Source organism: Myotis davidii, unplaced genomic scaffold (assembly GCF_000327345.1).
Source record: "Myotis davidii unplaced genomic scaffold, ASM32734v1 scaffold110, whole genome shotgun sequence".
In the NCBI taxonomy this organism is placed as follows: domain Eukaryota; kingdom Metazoa; phylum Chordata; class Mammalia; order Chiroptera; family Vespertilionidae; genus Myotis; species Myotis davidii.
The window spans coordinates 1,143,929-1,152,083 of record NW_006283436.1 but is presented as its reverse complement, the minus strand read 5'-3'; the positions used below and the strand labels follow the sequence as shown (position 1 = coordinate 1,152,083).

The 8,155-nt window shown below is 37.6% G+C and overlaps 1 long non-coding RNA gene across 1 annotated transcript in view; it reads left to right on the top strand.

Moving 5' to 3' along the window:
- The first annotated feature begins 3,719 nt into the window (after positions 1–3,719).
- Positions 3,720–8,155, top strand: part of LOC107183034 — a 21,140-nt gene continuing 16,704 nt past the window's right edge. Inside the window, exon 1 of the long non-coding RNA XR_001513814.1 lies at positions 3,720–4,031. This is a non-coding gene — a long non-coding RNA (uncharacterized LOC107183034). The remainder of the gene's footprint in view (positions 4,032–8,155) is intronic.

The window sequence follows — 8,155 nt, the reverse complement described above, 5'->3', positions numbered from 1 at the left end:
TATTTTTATTGTGGTAAAATATACATAACAAATATTTCCATCTTCACCATTTTTTAAGTGTTCAATTCAGTGGTATTAAACACATTCTTAATGTTGTGCAACCATCACCACTATGATCTCTACATCTCTTTTCATTTTGTAAAACTGAAATTCCATACTTATTAAACATTTCTCTCTCCCTTCGGCCTCTGGCAACTACCATTCTACTTCCTATTTCTATGAATTTTTGTCTGGCTATTTGCTTCAAAACATTCTAGTTGCCCAAGGAGACTGGGGGAAGGTGGTCAAAATTTGGAGATGTAGGAAATACAGCTAAGGAGAGTGGGACTTGTACTTTGTCAAGCACCCAATACAGTTAGTTATATGACCTTGCACAAGTTCCTTAAGCACACTGGCCTCTGTTTCCTCATTTGTGAAATGGGGATACTTACCACTATGATTTTTATGAGGAAATGAGGAATTAATACATGTTAAATGTACAGAGCAGTATCTGGTGCATCATGGGGATGATGATCTCTCATTAGGATAATTGACCTTGGTTAATTAGCTAATTCAAGCAGAAAATGAAGCTATATATACCTGACATAATCCCACTGGTTGTGTGGGATTGGAAATGCAGTCGTGAGGATGGTTTGATGTTCAAACAGCCTGTTGACTCTTTCATGTTGACATCAACTTCTTCACGTTGTGTTGCCTTGCAATGTTATTTCCTGTTGAATTTACCCTATGGCAATGTAAAGGATACAAATAAACCAACACGCCTCACACAGAAGGAAATGCATGTGTGTATCACTGAGGTTAATAACCATGTGAGTGACCATGCCTTTTTCTGGAAAATGTTGGCTATTATCAGAGAAAGTGTTAGAGGAGCTAATATAAAATTGCTATGGAAGAAATTGGCATTTTTTTTTACATAACAACATTGTTGCTTTTAATAGTTTAAGAGATTATATGGTTTGAGATTAAAAGGCCAAACTGAACATGTGTGTATACCTGCTCCACTCGCTTTGCAAATAGTGACCAGAGCATTTTAAAATTCTACTCCTACCTTGATACTGTTAATTGTTTCCATGACACTAGCTCTTGAGAGTGGCACTGAGCATAGTCAGCCATTGCAAGTGATGGATTAGGTAGTAATTGATGTGTGTTACAAAACTTACATCTGGGCCTTCCACCAACTGAGAGTCAGTTTGATTTGATATGCCAAAAGGATTTGCAAAGCATTTAGTGTTTAATTTATAGTGATTTACAGAAAAGTGCCCTTACGATGACTTTGAGCTGGTAGCAGGTTGAGTTCCCACAGAGAATATGCTTTCATTGTCTTGATTTCTCCAAATGGCAAATCCACATGGCTTCCCGGGGCTTTCTCTTCCGTTTGTTATGCTGCACAGATAGGATTGGCAGTGCTAAGACTGTAATTCACCGTGCTGTGGTTTATTTTGGGGTGACTGAATAATACTTGGATTATTAAAAACTGGGAATCAAGTACTTTGATGATAATGTTCGAATATTTTAAATCTTTATAAATTTATGGGAACAACATTTTTTCAATTCAAAGTCTATAGTGTTGGCCCTACAAAAATTGGCACACCTTACACTTTGTTTTGGTTTCCTACATTCCTCTCTTTCTATCATGTTAACTTGCTAGTTAACAATTTACAAGCATTGAATACCCTCCTCCTCTCTGCACCTCTCCTTCCTTAGCGAAACTTGCGAAATCTGATATATTTTATTTTTGTTTATGGATTTCACCTTAGTTTAATTAAGTTTTTGTCTATATTTTACCCTTCCTGAGTATTTGTACATTAGGCTTTTTTGTTTCTGGTTGGGAAGCAAAATGTTCTTCTCTATTAAAAAAAATCAACAAGGGACTTTTTCTGGAACTTGTTAAGACAGTCTGATATAATTCTAGATCTTCTTGTCAGACAAGCACTGGAGATAAACTGACTTAATCACCCTGGAGAGACCCAAAAGAGAATCATCAGGAATCATGTTCCACTCAGCTGTGGCTGCTAGAAGCAGGTCCCAGGTGAGGAACAATATGTTTGCTGTCTTCCATTAACTATAGGTCTCCAATATAGGTTTCCAGTGTAGTGCTTCTCAATCTTTCATGTGCATGTGAGTCACTTCTTATTACAATATTGATTCTGATTTAGTAGATTCTGAGTGGGACCTGTGATTCTACATTCTGAATTTATTCTATGTGATGCCAATGTGGTTGGTCCACAGACCACATCTCTTACAAATCTTCTTTCTTTCTCTTGACTTTCTTCTTTTCCTGAGATGAAGTTTATGTAGATATACATTATGGCACATTTAAGGTTATTGTTACAAGTGATTGGGACATTACACATGATAATACCTTTAAAGTAACCAAATGGCACCATTCATTCAAAAAATATTAAGCATCTACCATGTGCAAGGAATATTTCTATATACTAGGCACATAGGGGTATACAAGACAGAACCTTACCCTTATGGAGCTTTCATTCTACTAGGAGAAGCAAATAATAATAAAGAAATATATAAAATCATGCAAAATGGAGATAAGTGCTATATAGAAAAATAGGCTAAGGTGGGAGGAAGGGAATGATGGAGTAAGGGTGTGGGAGATGTAGGTCTACAGTAGGGTTGGCTTGAATGACACCTCTCTCCTCCTCTTCAAACCTCAACAAAGTTTAAATTAGTAACAATAATTAAATTATTGTTAATTATTAAATAAGCTAGTATTTCATTCAAATACTAGAAATCTAAGGAAAGATTTATTGAATAAAAACAAAAAGTTGCATTTTTCCGATGCTACAAAATTTGAGTTTGCAAATGTAGTATAGTAAGATTCATTGAATTATATGGTTCTCCCTCGGGTAAACCACTCACTATATGACATGTATAAGCTTTTCTTGGCTATGAGGGCAGCACTTATGTTACCTATTGTCATTTTATGTGGTGTAGAACATTAATGACTTCTGGAAAAATCAATGAACCTTTAACAAAAAGACTTACTGTCGAGAACCTATTTAGAATAGAACCATATGGATATAGTCAACTGATTTTTGATAAAGGAGAAAAGGCAATACGATAGAGTAAAATAGACTTTTTAACAAACGGTGCTGAAACAACTGAACATCCACGTGCAAATAAATGTCTAGACACAGACCTTACACTGTTCACAAAAATTAACTCAAAATGGAGCATAGATCCAAATGTAAAATCCAAAACTATCAGACTCCTGGAAGATAGCATAAAAGAAAACCAAGATGACCCTGGGTGTGGTGATGACTTTTTAGATATAATGCCAAAGGCATGATCCATGAAATAAATAATTGATAAGCTGGACTTCATTACAATGAAAATCTTATGTTCTGCAAGAGACAATGTCAGGAGAATGAGAAGACAGTCCACAAACTGGGAGAAAATATTGCAAAAGACACATCTGATAAGATTGTTATCCAAAATATACAAAGAGCTCTTAAAACTTAAGAATAAGGAAACAGACAACCTTATTTTAAAAAATGGGTGAAGGATTGTTATAGTAATAAGTTTAGTACATATAAGTAACCTTAACTTGTATTAGTCTGAAACTTCGCTTCTGGGTTTTACTTCTAATACAAAAGGGATTAGTATAAGCAAACTCCATTTTGTGTTGGAGGTGAATGTTAGACGTGAAACTTAACCTACATGTGTGTACCCCGATAAGTACTTTGTAGCCCCCTGCGTGTGTACCCTGATAAGCCCAGAAGGCACCACTGGAGCACACTGATATGAGACACTGAAGATGCCCCTCCATCGGGTATAAAAGAAGGACCCTCACACCAGCAGCCAGACGCCTGTCTGCCCTCCACAGACGAGACGTCATTCTTACCCCCCTGGAACCTGCTGTTCCTGCTCTGCCCTGAGCCCAGATTGTTAGAGGCCTTTCTTCGAGTCAAGAGACCGAGCATCTTCCGCGGCGTATCTGACGACCTCCGTGTGTCTCTGTCAGCGAGTGTCTCCGGGTGGCCTGCCAAGGACTGAAACCCATCAGCGCTCTGGTAAATAAACCTGTGTGATTCTTGTATTCTGTCTCCTGTGTCTCCTCTCTTCTTAGTTTTGGTTTAAGCTCAGCCTAAATAATAAAGTACCCTTTGACATCTGTATTGGTATATCCAAATGAGGCGCACTGGGTCACCTGTGCATACGCTCCCATAGAAATGGAACAAGGATCTTAATAGACACCTCACCAAAAAAGATACACAGAGGGCAAATAAGCATATGAAAATATACTTCATATTATATGTCACATTAAAACAATAATTTACCACTACATATTTATTAGAATGACCAAGATCCAGAATACTGACAGCACTAAAAGTTACTGAGGATACAGAGTAAAAGAAACTCTCATCCTTTTACTGAGGAGAATGCAAAATGTACAGCTACTTTAAAAATATTTCTATTTAGATAGATCAATTTATTGTTCCACTTATTTATACAATCATTTTTTGACTCTTGTATGTGTCCTGACAGGGGATTGAACCCACAACCTTGGCATATCAAGATGAGGCTCTAACCCAGCGGTTCTCAACCTGTGGGTTGTGACCCCTTTGGGGGTCGAACGACCCTTTCACAGGGGTCACCTAAGACCATGGGAAAACACATAAAAATTACATATTGTTTTTGTGATTAATCACTATGCTTTAATTATATTCAATTTGTAACAATGAAAATACATCCTGCATATCAGATATTTACGTTATGATTCACAACAGTATCAAAATTACAGTTATGAAGCAGCAACAAAAATAATTTTATGGTTGGGGGTCACCACAACATGAGGAACTGTATTAAAGGGTTGCGGCATTAGGAAGGTTGAGAACCACTGCTCTAACCAATTGAACTACCTCCCAGTGTTACAGAAAAAACCGGACCAGAACCAAACAGCGCTCTGAGAGTTTGGAGTTACACCTTTATTCACCGCGGCGGGCTCAGGGAAATGAATCCAAATCTAAGCAAAGCTACGAGCAGAACTTCCCTTTTTATAGAAGAGCCAGCCCTTTGTGTGCTTGCTGGCGGCGGCCTTGAAAACTATACAGTTCTATCCAATTAAAAAATGCACCTGGCATGGCATTGGGTGTATCTAGTCTCTAGCCTACAAGGTCAGAGAGCTAAGTTTATCTCCCCCACTATTCAAAGAGGCCGTCTAAAGAATAGCAGAGAATTCCAAACAGTATTTTTACAGAATAGGGGTTTTCCTTCACACCAGGGCCTGATACAACTACTTTGGAAGACAGTTTGGTGGCTTCTTAGAAAGCTAAATATACTCTTACCATATGATCCAGCAATCATGTGCCTTGGTATTTACCCAAAGAAGTTGAAAATAGGTCCACACAGAAACCTATACATGAAACTTTATAGCTGCTTTATCTATAATTGCCAAAACTAGGAAAAACCAAGAGGCCCTTCAGTAGGTGAATGGATAAATAAACTGTGGTACATCCAGACAATGGAATGTTATCCAGCACTAAAAAGGAAATGATGAAGCCATGAGAAGACATGGAGAAGTCTTAAATGTATATCACTAAGTGAAAAAAGCCAATCTGCAAGGCTACATACTATATGATTCCAATTTTGTGACATCCTGGAAAAGGCAAAAGTGTGGAGATAATACAGGACTAGTGATTCTCAGGGGTGGGGATGGGAAGAGAGGATTTTTAGGTGAGGAACAATACTTGTATGACACTACAATGATAGATACATGTTGTTGCCCATTTGTCCAAACCCATAGAAAGCAACACCAAGAGCGAACCCTAAGGTAAACTATGGACTTTGGGTGATTTTGATACGTCAATGAAGGTTAATGAATTGTAATAAATGTACCACTCTAGTGAGGGATGTTAATAATGGTAAAGACTATACAAGTGTGAAGGCAAGGAGTATATGGAAAGTCTCTGTACCTTCTCAATTTTGCTGTGAACCTAAAACTGCTCTAAAAAATGTAGTCACTTTCCTTACTTCACTGTGTGATCAGAGGCTTCAATGCTCATAAAAATCCAAAACCTCCTCATTTTATAAATGAGAATCCTGAGAAAAAAAGGGTTGAAACTTAGTGGCCAAAGCTCCACTGGTGGTCAGCAGAAGAGCTGGGGCCCTGACTCTTGGTTCTAAATGAACAGCTTCCTGGTCTCCTTGCTCTGCACTATTGCCTCTGGCAAAGAGTGCTTCCAAAGATAGATTGAATAGAGTTTTAAACACAATGTTCTTAAAACCCTTCAGGGAAAAGATCAAATAAGTATGCTAATTCAGACCTCTTTTTTTCTCCATGAATATACAGAGCTATGTGATCCAATAGTGTACATTCCTAGTACGTCTGTGTCAGGTCTGCCTCACATCATCTGTACTTGGTTGGGGCAGAATTCAGGAAATATCAACAGCAATAATAGTCATTTCTCAAATAAACTAATAACTTTAAAAAATTGATGATGTTTTGGTCAGAAAATAAGTGCCCCTTCAGGGAAAAGCAGCTGGTTCTACAAGACCCACTTCTGCAAGTTTGCATGGCAAGGAGAATGCCCAATTTGTGTCATTACTATTAAAATCAGTAAATCAAGAATGTTTGCTTTAAAAACAGAATTGATGGTGCTAGCATTCAGTAACCACTTTTGGTGGCAGGTTTGCTGGATGGGTGAGTGGCTGGAATACTAGCAGCCCCATTAGGGTTTCTTAGCCGTTGGGCTGACTACTTACACTTGCAAACAGATAGGCAAGAGGCAAGCAAAAACCATGGAGGCAATATGTCTTCTTAACTTAAGATTTTTGTTTTGTTTTGTAATTCCAACCTCTAGTTTTGCCTCTATTTGATTCTTCAGTAAGGAAACTTGAATTGTTTTGCATTTGCTCTTGTTTAAAGTCTATGTACATACAACAAAGAAAAGTAATGTAGAAAAAAATATTTCCCATTGCTTAAGGTTCTTGTGTGTGTGTGTGTGTGTGTGTGTGTTTTAATTTTTTCTTTCTCTTTTCTTGTTTTTAAGAACAGAAAATCTCCATTGTTACAATCACCGGTCATTTTGGAATCATCTTGTGAATTATGCCAATGGTAATCCCTTTAGAAAGATAAAAATTTTTTAGGTTTTTGCCAATTGAAGTATTCAGTGTAAAAACAGATTTCTCCAAATTTAGCAAATTGTTGGTTCATTTACTAACCATGTTTGTTTCACGTATTTGCATTTGTCAGACAAACACTGAGAATATATATCTTAATTTTATTGCAAAACTACCATTTCCAGGCATACCGTGAAATTATAATTTATGTTCCTGAGATTTGTGTAGTTTTAGAATGATCGTTTCAATTTAGCCCTAGGTACTTCATACCATTATGCTAGGAACACTTCCAGTTTAAACATATATAATTTATTTTAACAGATTTTGCTTGGAGTACACAAATGAAATGTAACAGTCATTACAGAGATTGTCGTAGTTCATTTACTTAACATGAATCCATGTCCTCGTTTCCTTTATTCTGTGCTTGACTTTTGGCTGGGCTTCTGTTCTCTGCTTTGATGCAAATTGCAGGTTGAAGGAGACTCCCAGCATGAGGTCCCTTTTTGGATAATCCTGGCAAATGACACATGTGCATTATTCAAATATTCTGTATATTTTATTTTTTAAATGTATTTTATTGATTTTTTTACAGAGAGGAAGGGAGAGGGATAGAGAGTTAGAAACATTGATGAGAGAGAAACATCGATCAGTTGCCTCCTGCACACTCCCCACTGGGGATGTGCCCCCAACCAAGGTACATGCCCTTGACCGGAATCGAACCTGGGACCCTTGAGTCCGCAGGCTGATGCTCTATCCACTGAGCCTAACCGGTTAGGGCTCTGTATATTTGAGATAGTTCCTTCTGAAAAATCACATTTCCAAATTGATCATTCCTCCATTTCTAAGCCCTTTACATGTGGAACCCATCTTTGCTGAAAAACCCCCAAACAGCCTTGATCTTGAGAGCTTTCCTCCTTGGAAGATGACAGCTTGGTATTTTGAAGTTATTTTACCTTTATTCAGAAAGTGATTCAAAACTCAACTTCTAATTAGAGTTCCCATTTTCTCTCAAGCAGAACAGATCAAACAAACTAAGGTGGAGATTCTACATGTCACAGCTCTGTGTTTTCAGCAG